At 36.4% G+C, this 16,525-nt stretch overlaps 1 pseudogene; it reads right to left on the bottom strand.

Moving 5' to 3' along the window:
• Positions 1-6,863: 6,863 nt before the first annotated feature.
• Positions 6,864-14,316, bottom strand: LOC123847794 (cytoskeleton-associated protein 2-like; annotated as a pseudogene).
• Between the last annotated feature and the right edge of the window lie 2,209 nt (positions 14,317-16,525).

Genomic DNA, 16,525 nt, shown 5'->3' with positions numbered 1-16,525 from the left:
ACCATCAAGAACTGTGAAGAGTTTGAGATTTTACCCTACTTGCCAGCTAACCTGTGAAGGGGACCAGAATATGCAACCCTAAAATATGCCACTTTCACATAAGGCTTATTTTGAGCTGAAGGCAATTGAAAAACAGACACAGGAAAAGCTCTAAAAACAGAGCATTTTTTTTTGTAAAGGAAATTTGCATTTATAAAGTAAATTTACATTTGTAAATGTGTCTTCTCCTGTACCAGAAAGAGAACAACTCTTAATCAGGGGGACATTTAATCATCTGAGATGACTGGACTCCTATAAGCCCAGACTCTGCATAGCAAACCTTACTGAACAACCCTTGTCTACCATATGTTCCTAGTCACTTTTCCACAATTTACTCCCTCCTCAAGAGGCTTCAACCCTCTTTTGCTTTGTCTAGCCTCTTCCCCACACTTTGTCACCCTTTGGGATAGTATATAAGCCACGAAATTGCGGCCACCTACTTAAGTCATATTTCTTTGTAAACTCCCATGTGCACATAAATTATTAAATCTGTTTTTTTCTCTTGTTAATCTGTCTTTTATCAGTTTGATCCAAGGGCCCTGGCCTTTGAACCTAGGAAGATAGCTGAAGAGGGTTTTTTTGGTTTGTTTTGTTTTTTCCCTCCCCTGCACCTACCACAACTTCATGAATGCTTTCAGAAAACACAAGACTCTGAAGTCAGAGACAAAAGACAATTTACTAGCTACACCAATAGGAACAGCCAGAGTCTCAGCTTTTATTTATTTATTTATTTTTTTAAACAGTTACCAAGCCTTGAACCCTTCAGGGCAACACAAAGAAGGCCAGAAAGCTGAACACACAGTGGGTTACGTTACAAGAAAGAATTTCTGACCTTACAGAACTAGAATTTTTGGTAATCGGCGTAATCATACCTACCCTCAGCTTCTGAGAAAATATTATGATTACTTGTATTATTATTTTAGTACTAGACAGTAAGTACTCTTGTCCTATGGCCCTATGCTACACAGGTAGGCCCTGTCTTTATCTTCCACTGCTATAAGCAAGCTTGCCATTTTCTCCAGGAGACACTATTTCTATTTTCTGGGGCCACTTACTAATGTAAGTATCCTTGAAAATATAGCCCTAAACAGAATGTAGTCAATGCCTCTGCTCACAAAGCTCACAGATATGCAAGAGAAACATGAAGAACTGTCTCCTAACACACTTTTACTCACATTTTATTAACAAGTAGTGGTTCCAAGGGCTCACCTAGATGAGAATAGACCTGGGAATAATAATCTCTGGCTGCACAGCTTCCTCCCATTTATAATCTAAGGATTAAAATCATGAATTCCCTTGAACAGGTAGCCTTTGCTCCTTAAGTATTATAGACTGGATTTATGGATTGTAAAATTTTATATAAAAGAAGATAAAAATCAATAAAATTTAGTAAGTGGATTTGGGCTTTCAAATCATCTTTCCAATGTGAAGAAATTTTCTCAAGGCACTTGGCAGGTGAAATGGTACATTCTACTCCTAGCCAATTAACTTTCAGATTTTTAAGTTTGAAAAATCACTTGCAAAATCATGACAGTATTCTTGGGTTTATATTCCCAATTTATTATTAATATTTCATGATGCCGTGTCATATATAGATTATACTGAGGTACTACTATTTATTTTAAAACCTCATGATGATAAGCAGAAATAACTTACTACATATTATTGCAATTCAAGTATTTATTAAAGTAAAATAAAGTTGATTCATGAAGTCATGTGAACTACCAATCATACTCTAGAACACTAGTTTTTGTTTTTGTTTTGTTTTGTTTTATTTCTATTTTTGTTGATGGACTCAAACTAATCCTCAGAGCTCCTTAAATCCAATTAAATGTGTCTGTGAATGGCTAACCAAGGCTAGCAAAACACCTACCTGAAATTGAAACTCATTAGCACCATAGTTCTTATAGCCAGACTAATAAGCTCTCGGCTGTCATAAACATTGAATATAATTTTAAAACAAAAAGGAAAATTAAACCTATGTGACTTTCTAAAATATACTCAGATGTAAGGGAATACACCATGTCCAAAGCAACAAGAAAGGAGGTCATCTTTTTCACCCCGCCATTCAGAGGTGGTTAAGATTAATAATTAACATTCCATACATAAAAGTCAGTGTGATGTAGGTAAGAATATTGCCTTTGGAGTCGGATAGGCACAGGACAGAGTCAGATCTTCTCTCTCTGTTTGACCATAAACAAGTTACATAACTTCTCTCTTAAAAAACAAAACTTAACTGAGTAAATTTGGAACATCTTGTTGACTTTATTCAATGATACACAAATCAGGCAGCATCCAATCTAGCTGATAGAAAGAAACTCCAAGGATCCACACAAAATAAAAACCTTTTATAGGCAGAAGGGAGCAGGAACAAGGAAGTTGTATTAGGCCAAAAAATGGGTTGGCTATTGCAAGGTTACTTTTCCTTAGAGGATGGCAGGTGTCTACCAGGCAGATTATCTAACTAGTGCTGATCAGACAATACCTGATTGACTGGCTTAAAATTCCATTATAACCAAAAGTGTAATTAAATATCAGTTTAGTGATGTGGGGCTTAGTATAAACAACTCCATTTAGGGTCTGTTGTCCTGCTCTTAAGTTCTATAAGTTTCAGTTTCTTCTTCTCTATTATGGAAATAATATTGGTGACTCCCTTGTGGGTTCTTGATAGAATTACATAAGGTATGTGAAATTTTAACTCAGTGCCTGAAACATAGTATACACACAGTCAATGTCTGTTCATATTTTTATAGCTTATCCAGTACATGCTAAGATTAAGATGCTTCCCACCATGATATAAATGTCCTAATTTTATATTAACTAGGTGCGTATGTCTTTGATATAAGCTTTAAAAATATATAGATTTCTTTGTTTTTGAAAACATCTTGGAGAAAAAATTTAGTCAGTCATACAGAGCATCAGTGGATTAAACTCTTGTAATTTAAAGGCAATTCTCATCTAGGCATCCTAAATGAAGATTCATATAAAAACAAAAACAAAAACAAAAAAATACTGGAAGAACATGGGAACTCAGTATGCATTCTATATAAGTTAGCTTAGACTGCTGTGACAAAATAACCTAGATCAGGTAAACTAAACAACGCTTATGTCTCACAATTCTAAAGGCTGAGAAGTCAAAGATCAAAGTGCTGGCAAATTCAGTTCCTGTGAGTACCCTCTTCCTGGTTTATAGATGGTCACCTTCTTGCTGTATCTTTACATGTCAGAAACAGAGCTCTGGTCTCTCTTTCTCTTCTTATAAGGGCACTAATCCCATCATGGGATTCATGAATTCAACTAAATCTAATTGGCTCCTAAAAACCCTGCCTTCCCCATGAGAGACTATGGACTCTGAGGGTTTTAGAAGGGAGGGGGTGGGGAGATGGGTTAGCCCGGTGATGGGTATTAAAGAGGGCACGTACTGAATGGAGCACAGGGTGTTATACGCATGAATCATGGAACAGTACATCAAAAACTAATGATGTAATGTATGGTGATTAACATAACATAATAAAATAGAAAGAAAAAAAAAAAAACCCTGCCTCCAAAACCACCACATTGTGGGTTAGGGCTTCAGTATATGAATTTTGGCTAGGAGGTGGGGATACAAACATTGAGTTCAAACGTATACTCTTGTAACTTATAGTTTTTATTTAACAAATTGTTATGAACATTTTTTCTTATCAATAAATGTTCTCTGAAAACAGGAAAAAAAATTCTGGAAAACGACTTGGTTCAGGGAGGAGGGTAAAAATCTGGAAGTATGTAGTCAAATTTGTTGTAGAGGGATGCATATGTTAGGGCTGCATTTCAAGTGGTTTGAAGCAATTTAACTGGTTTGAAGTTTATGATCAAATTGTTTTCACAAGTAACAGCATTGGGAGCGAAGATCAAGGGGTTCAGGCAAAAAAATTATCAAACAGGCAGAAAACCTACTGAGTAGCTTAAGTACAACAAACAAGGCCCAGTGCATATGTGAACACATTTCTAGGTTAAATTTACCCCAAACACAGGTCATGGAAGTGGTAGCCTTTTACCAGCAATGGTTCATTAAGAGGTAGGAGACCCTGGCTTGCTGCCATGCAGTGTCCTAACTAGTTTGGGGATTGGATATGTCAAAATCTCCACTTGCAAGTCATTCACAGGCAGATAGTACTCTTCCTGTGAGAATGTGATTTTCCCAACTTCCAACTCCAGGAGCAAGGCATACAGGTCATGTTTTCCAGTTTGTGCTTCATATTTCTCTTCAGAAACATCACTTTCTTTTGACGGAGAAGAAAACACAGGTAATACTTCTTTCAGTTTAAGGAAGCAGCTGTTACTGTAAATGGCAGTACATCATAATCCTCAGACTAAAACAACTCTGAAATAGTATATGATCATTTATTTAATTTATATTCTGACTATGCCTATTGTCCTGTAAAACGTGGTTATGCACGTAAATAGTCATTTACTTACGTCTTTTCATATTTAAATTGCCTTGTCTTCTCATTCATAATATTATGCTACTATATTTTCTGTAAAATTTGATATCATTTATATTTTAACATCATACTAAAGGCTTTGAGGGGAAAAAGTTGAAAGATTCATATTTTAATGTGAGTATACCTGAAAGGAAAGAAAATAAATATTTAAGTATCTGTTACATATACAATTTATGAGATCTTTTTGAACAAGAAATGTTACTTTATAGGTCCTGGTTTGTAGGTTTATAAATTTCTTACTTTCTAGATAGAAAAACCTATTCTTGCAGACAGTCTTACGAGAATAAGAAATACCTAATATCATAAATTGGAGAGAATTCAATAACGACCAAAATAAGCACCTGTTTTATCCAGGGCAGCATTGGGAAAAAGAAAATGACTGAAAAAACAAAAGGCATAGTCTTCGGTTTTGACCCTCAAATCTCATCTTTCATTTCAGAAATGCCCTGTTAACTCTTTCCAAATCGAATTTCCTTTTGGATAAATATCAGGATTTAACAATGTATTTGATTTTTCATGTTCATTTATAAAGATAAAATGTAATTTTATTTGATATTGTTTTGCCAGCCTCTAAGTGTTCTAAGAAGATACACAATTTTAACACAACCTAGGTGCAGGGTGTATAACTTGGATGAAACATATGGTTCAATATCACAGGATCCTAAAACATGAATGCCAATTAATGTTGAAGTAATTATCTGTAGAGAGAAATGGTAGATCATGTTAACTATATTAAAATCATTGTTTTATAGATTACAGTAGGACACAAGAAAACAAAGGAAACCTTTGTTTCTTAAGCATCTTAGTCTAGCAACAAGAGAAGATAAAAAACAAGTCCACAAAGTAAAAATTTCTCTGGCACTGCATGTTCCTATTTACTCTTCAGGAAATCCAGTCTTCCTCAATTTCCTCCTTGATAATTTTGAGAGGTTCCTGGAAGTGCCAATGCTCCAAGAACTTTGTTGTCTCCATGACTACTGCATGATTTTTAGCGTTTTGTCTTTCTTCTTTTGCTCCCTGACTATCCCATTTATTGCTATCCCTAAAATGTCAACTATGCTATCAGTACCCACTAGAGATACAACTCCATCTGCTACTGCCACAGATTCAAACATCTACCCTGGGGGCTGACCTTGGTACTAAGATCTGCACCAATTATTACTGACTGCTAATGTTGAGGACCCTACTGACTAGGACAGGAATGCTGCCAAATATGCCATCCTTGTCTTCATCCATCGGCACAAATGTCATCTCTGATCTGTGTTCTCAAATTTTTAAGACCTCACATTATAGAAAAACACCTATGTCCCTTTTCTGTCGGTCTCTCTCCCATCCTTTCACTCCCTCTCTGTATTTTTCACTGTTTTTTTTTTAACATGAAATTTATTTTTTTGTTGTAGATAATACTTAAATATTAAGAAAGCTGAAATTTTAAAATTCAAAATACGTTGGCTTGGTTTTTCTATACATTACCTTTACATAATGATTCTGATTTTGCCTTTCCAAGAGCAGTTGCCCAGGAGGAAGGAAAAGCAACCTGTCATAGTCTGTGGGGCTTGTACTGTCTTCTCAGGCCAGGTGTCCCATAGCAGAGCAAAGAATTGAAGTGAAGAAGCTATGTCCCCTCCCCTCCTTTCTCCCTTGCTTCCTTTTGTTTTTACTTGAAGTGTTTCTGGATAATAAATGTGAAATCAGATATGGATATGAAAAGCTAGATGACCACCCCAATTCAGAACTGTGTTTCATCAAAGGAATTCTGGCACAGGCAGGACATGAAATGCCCCTCATCTCTACGGACACTGACAGAAGTCCACGTCGCACATAAAAGTCATTTGCAATCTCTGAGCAAAGCCACAGCTAGCATCAACTATGCAAAATGAGGGGATTTGACCACATGGTCTGTCACATGGCATCTAGTTGGGAAGGCTAGCTTCTAAGCACAGCTCCTCCTGGCTGGAAGGACTTGCCCTTTCTGCTAAGGTGGATGCTGGAAGGAAAGTCTTTCATGCTGTGGCACCAATTCTTCTGATACAAAAAAGAACTATACTGAGAATAAAGTAGATCAATAAAGTGAAAACTTTTACCATAATTGTTGGGTAAATTAATATTCGATAGTTTAAAATGTACGTATGCTACAAAACTATGGCAAACTATAGTCTTAAATAAACCAAAGACAGTCTCATGGGGATATTAAATTTGAGTAAGTTCAGTGAATTACTAAATTCTGAGAGCCCATAATCTGCCTGTCATTATACAGTTTTTTCCAGGTCACCTGGACAAGGGTATTCCTTCTTTCATGGACACTCCGAAACTCCTTTAAAAAAAAAAGGCCGTGATAAATTATGACTCAAGGATCTTAAACCCTAATGTTACAGGCAAAGCCTCATTTTTACGGAATATAAAACACTCTGTTTCTGCCACTTCTAATAGCTCATTAAGAGAAGCCACTACTAAATCATGTCCCTGCAGCATTTCCAGATAGCGGGACACATCTCGCTCAGTCCTTGTTCAACGCTGTACAAGACTGATGAGCTTCATGGCTTGCACTTCTGATGTTCCACTTACTCTACAAAACAGCTGTAGCAGATCCCTAAGCCATGGGATAGGGATAGGAAGGGGATCTTAACTTGATACCAGGATGGTTATCCTGTTCTGTCTTGGTTCTTTGGGGTGTTGATGTAAACTGTTCTCTCTCTTTCAAAGACAAGACTTTTCAAATTCCATCTTATTGTCCAGCTCTTCTATTGATGTTATTATATCTGTTTCAGCAACTAAAGAGTCAGAAGTAACTCCTTCCATGATTCTGTTTGGGTATTGCAAAATATTATGAACAACTTCTCGCAACTCTTGTAACAGTGTTGCCCCATTTCTAATAGCCTCTTAGTACAGCCCAGTAACACCAAAAGTACTTTTTTGCCAACAACTTTGCTTTGCAGATCCAAAATGTAGCAAATTTTTCAGCCTCAGGAATACTGAGCAATACGGTCAATATTGCATTAGAAAGTACACCCTCTTCAATGAGCTACAGACATTCTGTGAGAATGTTCTTAATTTTTTTGGACAGTTTAAGTTGTGCTTTCTTTTCTTCATCTTCTTTTTCCATACTTTTCCCGAATGAAATCTTCATTTCCTTTATTATTTTTCTTCTTGTTTCAAGTTCCATAGGAGGCTGTTTATAGATTTTCCCCCTTAGATTTTTGCCAGTCTTCCAGTTGCTTCCTTCAATCTTCTGCTGTGATCTTCTTCTTAATATTTGGATTAGTCTGGGTCCCATTTGGGACTCTCCTTCTATTTATGGTTTTCTTACCAGCTTGAGTTTGGGGAGCTGTCTTATTGAGAAAATGGTTCTGGGGAAGAGTCTTTTTCAACTTGAAGTCCAGAATCTGTGCTTTTTGTTGATTGCTGCTGCTGCATTTATTTCCATTGGTTCCATTTGCTCTTGTGTTAGGGGTGTTTGGAATGATTGAATTAAAACTGCAACTGTCAAATTAGGCCTTTGGTTTATGGCTTTTGATTCTTGCAGTGTACATGGTGTCCAAGGTCTGAAACAACATTGAGTAGATTTCTGACCTTGCTCAGTGTTTGGATGTCTGTTGTAATAGCTTCCCAGAAGCACACCAGGGTTTGCTCTACTTTCTGCTCAGTAATGGTGTGTGACTGTAACTTAGTTTCATTTGGTCTTTCATGTTTATCTCCATTAACCTTAATATCTTTTATGTCCTTGACCACCAGTTTCTTTGATGCATGAGTCCTGCTAAGGAACTGAATGAACATAGGGAGAGGAAACTATCTTTGGGAGTTTTTCTCCTGGTCTTGCAAGATTTGTTCCTCTGGAGAGTTGCTGTGACTTTACTGGTGGTATCTTAATTTGTGTCTCTCCAACAAATTGTTTATTAGCTCTGTCTTTCAGAAAAGCACTATTCCCTGAACTTTCGCTCAAGACCTGTTTAGGAGCCAAACTGCTCTTGGTTTGATGATAAGAGTCAGTCTTTGGCTTAACTGTTGCCTATTATTTAGGGTTTAGCTTCCTTTCAGAGTCTGGTAAGGTTTGGGGCCAGTTCTCTTTGTTCGTCTGTTTTAGAAAGCTATCCAAGGCTTCATTTTTAACATGGTTATTGTCCACAGAGTCTGCACATTTAGCATTTCATTGATCTGCTACAGCTGTTTTGTAGTTTTCAATTCCTGTATATTAAGTAACCCCATGGTTTTTCTAGACTGTTCTCCAGTAGTGGATGATCCACCTTCATGCTAGAAGGTTTACAGTTTGATTTAGAAGAAAAACATCCTGAAGTCAGCCTTTTGCCCAGAAGTTTTGGTGCCTCCAACATTGGCTTCTGGGATCCTGTGATATAAGCGGGTCTGGGCTGGAGTTTAATGCCCATGGGTCTTATAGCTTTGATAGGCAAAGCAACATGGTTGGTAACATCCTTTCTGGGTATGATAGTAGACTTAGAAGGTGGAGGATTCAGGGATGCCTGGGTGGCTCTGTCAGTTAGGTGTCCATCTTCCGATTTTGGCTTGGGTCATGATGTCATGGTCATGGACTCGAGCCCTGCATTGGGGTCCACACTCAACTAGGGAGTCTGCTTGGGATTCTCTCTCTCTCCCTCTGCCCCTCCCCCCTCGCACACTCTTTTTCTCTCTCTCTCCAAAATAAATGAGTAAATCTTTCAAAAAAAAAAAAAAGAAGAAGAAGAAGGTAACGGACTCAGACAACTACTCTTGGATTTTAGATAAGGCTTTGTGTTTTGGCACTTCAGTTTTCCCTTGGCTGCTAGGTGCTCCTGGAGCTTCCTCTGCTGCTCTTCTTACTCACCATGACTCCTCTGTGACAGTTTTTCTTCCTGTACTTTTCACTGTCTTGTTTTTGTGTCTTAGGACACAGAGAAATGCAAGTTGGAAGTCTAAAGGGATATTTGCCTCTTGGACCTTATTCTAGGGGAGGAAAGATGGAAAATAAATAAGTAGATAAATAATCATTACCTATTAAGTGAATAAAGTGGGTAATGCAATAGAAAATAACAGGTATGGTGGCTGCTTTACATATGTCAGGAGAGCCTTCTTTGAGGATTATTTAACCTGAAACATAAAGAATAAGAAAAGTTACCCATGCAGAGCATTGGATATTCCATTTAGAGGCAAGAGCAAATTTATAGTCTTTAGGCAAGAGAGAGCTGAGTATATTGAGGAAATGAAATGAAGCTAATTTATCATTTATATAACTTGACTCTAATTTAATTAGTTTTTTTTTCTTAGTATTCACTTATTCACGGACATAGACCCTACTGTTTTCTTAAATGCCTTAAATATGCCTATATTAAAAGGCTCAAGTGAAGTCCTCTCTGTAGGTCAAAATATAAAGTAGTTAAAAAGGCTGAGAAACCCCCAAAGCTGTGAAAACCCCAAAAATCTAATATCAGGTTAGGCTTTTTAAATGAAACTATAAGAAACTTGAGGTTTCTGGTTCAGCAGGTAAGATGCTTAGAAGTTGCCACTTTATTCTAACAACAAGTAAAAAGCTGAACAAAGTGAAAAATTAGTAACTTTTCTTAGATCTGTGAGAGAAGTGATGTCACAGAGCAAGCAAATGCCCTCCAAACTGGAGGAACCAACAGGCAAATACAAAGAATTGCAGCTTACTAGAGCAGAAACCCATGAGCAGAAATCATCACAGGGAAGGGAATCCTGAACTGTAAATGATGAATTGCTGAAGGCTCTGGGTGAATAAGTCTGAGAGGTAAAAACTGCAGGGAACTCAGAGTCATAGGAGGAGCCCCACACTTCAAGTTTTACCTCCTGGAGCTCTACCGGGTTAGGGAAGTGAATATCAAAGAAAAATCTCTTCCTGCTTACAGCGGGGAGAGGGGAAAAGGAAACATTTTGAAATATACCACAGCATTCTATTCTTAATAATGTCTGCCCTAGGAGAAACTATTTAAGCAAAGCCTAAGCTGCTGTGTTTTATTAGAGTCTAAACCTGAGGGAAGGGGTGCCTGGCTGGCTCAGTCGGAAGAGTGTATGACTCTTGATCTCAGGGTGGTGAGTTCGAGCCTCACATTGTGTGTAGAGATTATTTAAATAAATAAATATATAAAAAAATAAATGACCTGAGGAAAGAGAAATACCCAACTCTGGTCCAGTCTAGTCACCCTATGCTACCTAAGGGGTAAAAAAAAAATTAGGAAGCTCTTGTGAAGATCACAGTCCGGAGGTACAGGCTCATGAAAAGACTGAGACCTAATCATAGAACTATGGAATGCTTCCCCACCCCCCACACCTTACCACCACTTTACTAAAGGCCTATTTATGGTTGTTCCATTATTGCAGCACAATCCAATATTATTGAATTGGAGACTTCAACACACTTCTATCAGGAATGGATAGATTCAGCAGGGAAAAAATCAGTAAGGACATAACTGAACTCAACATCATCATATATGGATATAATGTACATCTACAGACTACTTGATCCAACATCAGCAGCATACACACTCTTCTCAAGTTCCTATGAAGCAGCCCCCAAGATAGAACATACTCTGGGCCATAAAACACATCTTAACAAATTTAAAATTATAGAAATGATGCAATGTCTGCTCTCATATCTCAAGGGAATTAAACTAGACACCAGTAACAAAAAGATAGCTGGAAAATTTCAAAATGCATGGAGAAAAACAACATACTTCTAAATAGCACATGGGTTGAAGGAGAAATCTCAAGAAAAATTTAAAATATCTTGAGATAAATACCACAGTTTATCAAAATTTGTGGGATGAAGCAGAAAAGTAGTACTATAGAAAAGAGGCAAGATCAAAAATTAATTATCTAAGCTTTCACTTTATGAAAGAAGAGCAAATTAAATCCCAAGTAAGCAAAACAAAAACAATAATAAAAATTGGAGTAGAGATCAATGAAATTGAAACAGCAGGTAAAGGGGTAAATAAACTATGTACATCCTGAGAATGAAATATATTCAGTGATAAAAAGAAATGTGCTATTAGGCCATGAAGGAATCTTAAATGTATATTACTAAGTGAAAAGGCTACAAAGTGCATGATTCTAACCATTTGACATTCTAGAAAAGGCAAAACTATGGAGTCAGTAAAAAGAACAGCAGTTGTCGTGGGTTAGTTGGAGAGATAAGTTGAATGAGTAGAGAACAGAATATTTTTAGGGCAGCAAAACTATTCTGTATGATACCGTAATAGGGGATACATGCCCTTTACATTTGTCTAAACCACAGAATGTAAACACCAAGGGTGAACCCTAATGTGAACTATGGACTTCGGGTGATAATAACGTTCAAATACAAGCTCATCAATTGTAACAAATGTACCAAACTGAACATGTTGATGATGGGGGAGGCTGTGCATGTGTAGGGCTCAGGCATATGGGAAATCTTTGTACCTCTGCGCAGTTTTGCTGTGAACCTAAAAGCAGCTCTAAAAAATAAAGTCTATTGGGGCGCCTGGGTGGCTCAGTTGGTTAAGCGACTGCCTTCGGCTCAGGTCATGATCCTGGAGTCCCAGGATCGAGTCCCACATCGGGCTCCCTGCTCGGCAGGGAGTCTGCTTCTCCCTCTGACCCTCCCCCCTCTCATGCTCTCTCTCTCTCATTCTCTCTCTCAAATAAATAAATAAAATCTTTAAAAAAAAATAAAGTCTATTGAATTAAAAAAAATAGAACTGTAAGCACTAGACATCAAACTAATTTAAGGAATCAAGATCAATGTATGACAACAAATCTGAAAAACATTACGTTAATGAAAGAAATAGTCACACAAAGCCACATGTTGTATGATTCCATTTATATGAGATGTTTAGAATAGAGTTAGTTGTTGATGGAGACAGAAAGTAAGTTAGAAGTTCCCAGGGGCTGGAGACAGAAGGAAACAGGACATGACTGTTAATGGATCTTTTTTTCATAATTAAAATCTAAAATCAGATACTGATTATGGTTGCATAGTTATATGAATATACCTAAAAACCACTGAAGTGTACATTTTTAAAGGATGAATTTTTAAGGTACAAATGTAAATTATAGCCCAATAAAGCTGCTATTTTCAAAGTTAATTAAATATAAATATCTTCAAACATTAAAGTGTTGTTTTATAAGTGGATAAAAGCAAATAGTAATAGAGTTACAAACTTTTCAGATAATACAATGGAATTTTCAAATGGAGCTCAAAAGAAGTCAGACTTTTTTAGAAGAATTAAAGAGCAAAAAAGAATGTATGAAACTCATTATAATGTTTATTTTATAGATAACTAACTAAAGCTAAGTAAAAACAAGGACTTTTGCCCAGGTAAGAAGGAGAGGAAGTGCCAATGCTAGTACTTGGATTCAGGGCAGTTATAGCCAATGCCAAAAATATTGTTTTGCTCTTGAAGTTTTCTTAAAATTCTTGTGTCTTAGCAAATAAATTTCTTTCTCATATTAAATCATATTTCTAGGACACAAATAAAAAAATCTTTAAGGTGTTAAAAATTCATACTTTAAAAATATTTACACTTCTAACATTTTTTCTTCAGGGCAGAAGAAAGAGAAAATGCATGTTAAATACTCCAGATAGTTAAAATTTCAAAAACATCCAGAAAAGCACTAATAAAAATGCTTGCAAACAAATAGAATTCTAACCATTGTGACCACTGATCTGAAACTGCTCCTGTGAAACATTTGTTTGCATATGTGTCATTAAAGCTGTCTTGTTTATTTGGGGTACCTAGTTCAGAAACATCTCTTTTGTTGGTATCTATTTAATATGAAAAATATATTCTGGTATGAAAATAGGCCATTCATCAGTTCTGTCACTATTAAATGAAGGCAAGTTAATCTCTCTGGATAAAAATTCCAATTTACCGAAAAAGATGCTGCATCGATTGTTATTAAAATATATATATTTGATTTATTCATTCATTCTATAATTTTTTTTATTTTTTACTTTTTTTTTAAAGATTTTATATATTTATTTGACAGAGAGAGACAGTGAGAGAGGGAACACAAGCAGGGGGAGTGGGAGAAGGAGAAGCAGGCTCCCCACTGAGCAGGGAGCCCCATGCGGGGCTCAATCCCAGGACCCTGGGATTATGACCTGAGCCGAAGGCAGATGCTTAACAACTGAGCCACCCAGGCGTCCCTATTCATTCATTCTAAATGGTCCTCTAACCTATATTCTGTGTCAGGTACTTTAGTAAGTTTTAAGATCATGATATAAGGTATCTTTAAAGGTCTTCCTGGTTTAGTTAAAGAAACAAGTACATAAATAAAAATTTGAAATACTTACAATAATTTTAAAGTTGATATAAGCATATGGCATAGAGGAGGGGCACCTAAATCTACTGAGTGGGTAGATGAGTGGCAGTGTTGAAATAAAATTTCTAAATTAAAAAGTCAAGAATTTCTTTTTTCAAAATAAAAAAAATTATGACAATTACTGAAGCTGCAACTCTTCCAGTTTTCAAGTGAAACGTAAGCCCCCGTACATGAAAAGGTGTTCACCACCACTAATCATCAGGGAAATGCGAATTAGAACCACAATGAGATATTACCTCACACCTGTTGATTGACTACTTTTAAAAAGACAAGAAATAACAAGTGTTGGCAAGGATGTGGAAAAGAGGGAATACTTGTGCTGCACTATTGGGGTGAATATAAACTGGTGCAGCCACTGTGGGAAACAGTATGGAGGTTCCCAGATTATTAAAAATAGAACTATCATACGACCCAGCAATTCCGCTTCTGGGTATTTATCCAAAGGAAATGAAAACACTGTCAAAGAGATATCTCCATACCCCATGTTCATAGCAGGACTATTTACAAGAGCCAAGTTATGGAAACAACCTAAATGTCCGTTGATGAATGGATGTGTAAAGAAAAAAAATATGAAATATTTATAAATAGAAATATATATAATAGAAATACAGGAATATTATAAAAATAGAAGGAAATCTGCCATTTCTAGTATGAATGGATCTTGAGGGCATTATACTAAGTGAAATAAGACAGAGAAACACAAACACTGTATGATTCCTTTAGGAAACTAAAAACAAACAAACAAAATAAAACCCATAGGTACAGAGAATAGATTGGTGGTTGCCAGGAGTTAGGGTTGAGGGATGGGCAAAATGTGTAAAGGTGGTCAAAAGGTACAAACTTCCACTTATAAATAAGTCCTGTGGATGTATTGTACAATATGGTGACTAAAAGAAAAACAAAATTAGCAACCCCCAGCTACAACCTAACTTCTGTGCTTACCAAAAAAGAAATCAGTGTAGTTTCAGACAAGTAAGAGCACAAAATTATGCATAAATTTAATGAATCTCATTATCTTCCAAACAGATCATGTAGCATATGCAAAACAGAACATTTAAGAGTTTGGGGGCTCCTGGGTGGCTCAGTTGGTTAAGCGACTGCCTTCAGCTCAGGTCATGATCCCAGAGGCCCAGAATTGAGTTCCGCATTGGGCTCCCTGCTCAGCGGGGAGTCTGCTTCTCCCTCTGACCCTACCCCTTCTTGTGCTCTCTCTCTCTCAAATAAATAAAATAAAATCTTAAAAAAAAGTGTTTGGGATTCATTTGAGGATTTATATTATAGTACTTTCCAACTAATATACTGATTAATACCTTTGAGGAAGTTAAACATGTGAACATTCTATTACAAGACAAAAAAAAAGGATGAATAGGAGTGCCTGGGCGTCTCAGTCAGTTAAGTGTCCAACTCTGGATTTCGGCTCAGGTCATGATCTCAGGGTCATGGGATCCAGCCTGAAGTCCAGCTCCACACTGGGTGTGGAGCCTGCTTAAGATTCTCTCTCTCTCCTGCCCCTCCCCCCACTCTGCACATGCTTGCTCTCTCTCTCTCAAAAAAAAAAAAAAGAAAAGAAAGATAAAAGCAACGAATAAAAGCAACAAATTACTAACTGGAAAACAACTATACTAATCTGACTGGGGAAAATCTTCTGTAATGAAAACACGATTAAATGCTTTGCCTGGAAGCAAATTTATGCAATTCATAGAAAAAATCAATTCAAAAGAAAATATACAATGTATATAATATATCTAGATAAACCTTTAACAGTATCTTTAGATATTTCTGTGTTTTAAGTTAGTATTACACAGACAAAAAGCATGATATTCTGAGAATAATTCCAATATTGGGGGTTAAAAAGTTAAATATGTAATAGATATTTTTTAACTTCAAAAATGAAAGAACATATCTCAGGAATTAACAATTTTATTTTTTTAATAACTGTTCTTTATTTCCTTAAACACTACACAGAATGAGGCTAAGTCAATATTTACAAATGAAAATTTCTGATGGTAACCCAAAAAACAAAATTTATTGTGTTTATTAGCCATAGAATTCATCTCATAAATATTGTCTATGTGACTTAATAAGTCTTAAATCTTTAAACACCAGTACATACGAGGGAACAAAATTCTGATAAAACTGTACATATAGTAAAAACTATTTTGATTGGCTGATGTCAACACTTCTTATATAATTTGAAGAACATGAGAAAAACTGTGTTGATAGCCAACGACAAAAACTGGTCTAAAAACATTTAATTCAGTTATAATTTTCCAAGACCGTCTCCCAAACAATGTGTGTTAAGATTTCTAAGGCCTGGTCATTATGGAAAAGCTTGCCAAACTTTCTCTGCATGTTGCACATGAAATATAATTTCATAAAAATACCTAAATTAGGTAAGCATTAAGTGTATTTTTTTTTCCATTTGTATGTATGTCTCCATTTCCCTCTCTCCACTTAAACCTAAATATATTTATCCTATTGAAGGGGTTCAAGACAAGTCTCCCAAAATATGCTTAGGCATAATGATTATTTTGAGTTTAAAGCAATCAAGACCCAGCAGATTCAGGAAAAGCCCTTTGCCATCCCACAGCTGCCTAAAACGATTCAGACAGAGGACCTGTTCCAGGAAAAGAGCTAACACCAACGTAGATAGCTACATTAGGATATGAACTAGATATAGCAAGCAGGGAGGA

This window comes from Mirounga angustirostris, unplaced genomic scaffold, assembly GCF_029215605.1.
Source record: "Mirounga angustirostris isolate CCGP_5_RB_7025 unplaced genomic scaffold, mMirAng1.0.hap1 SCAF_2, whole genome shotgun sequence".
Classification (NCBI taxonomy): Eukaryota; Metazoa; Chordata; class Mammalia; order Carnivora; family Phocidae; genus Mirounga; species Mirounga angustirostris.
This window is presented reverse-complemented; position numbering and strand designations above follow the sequence as displayed.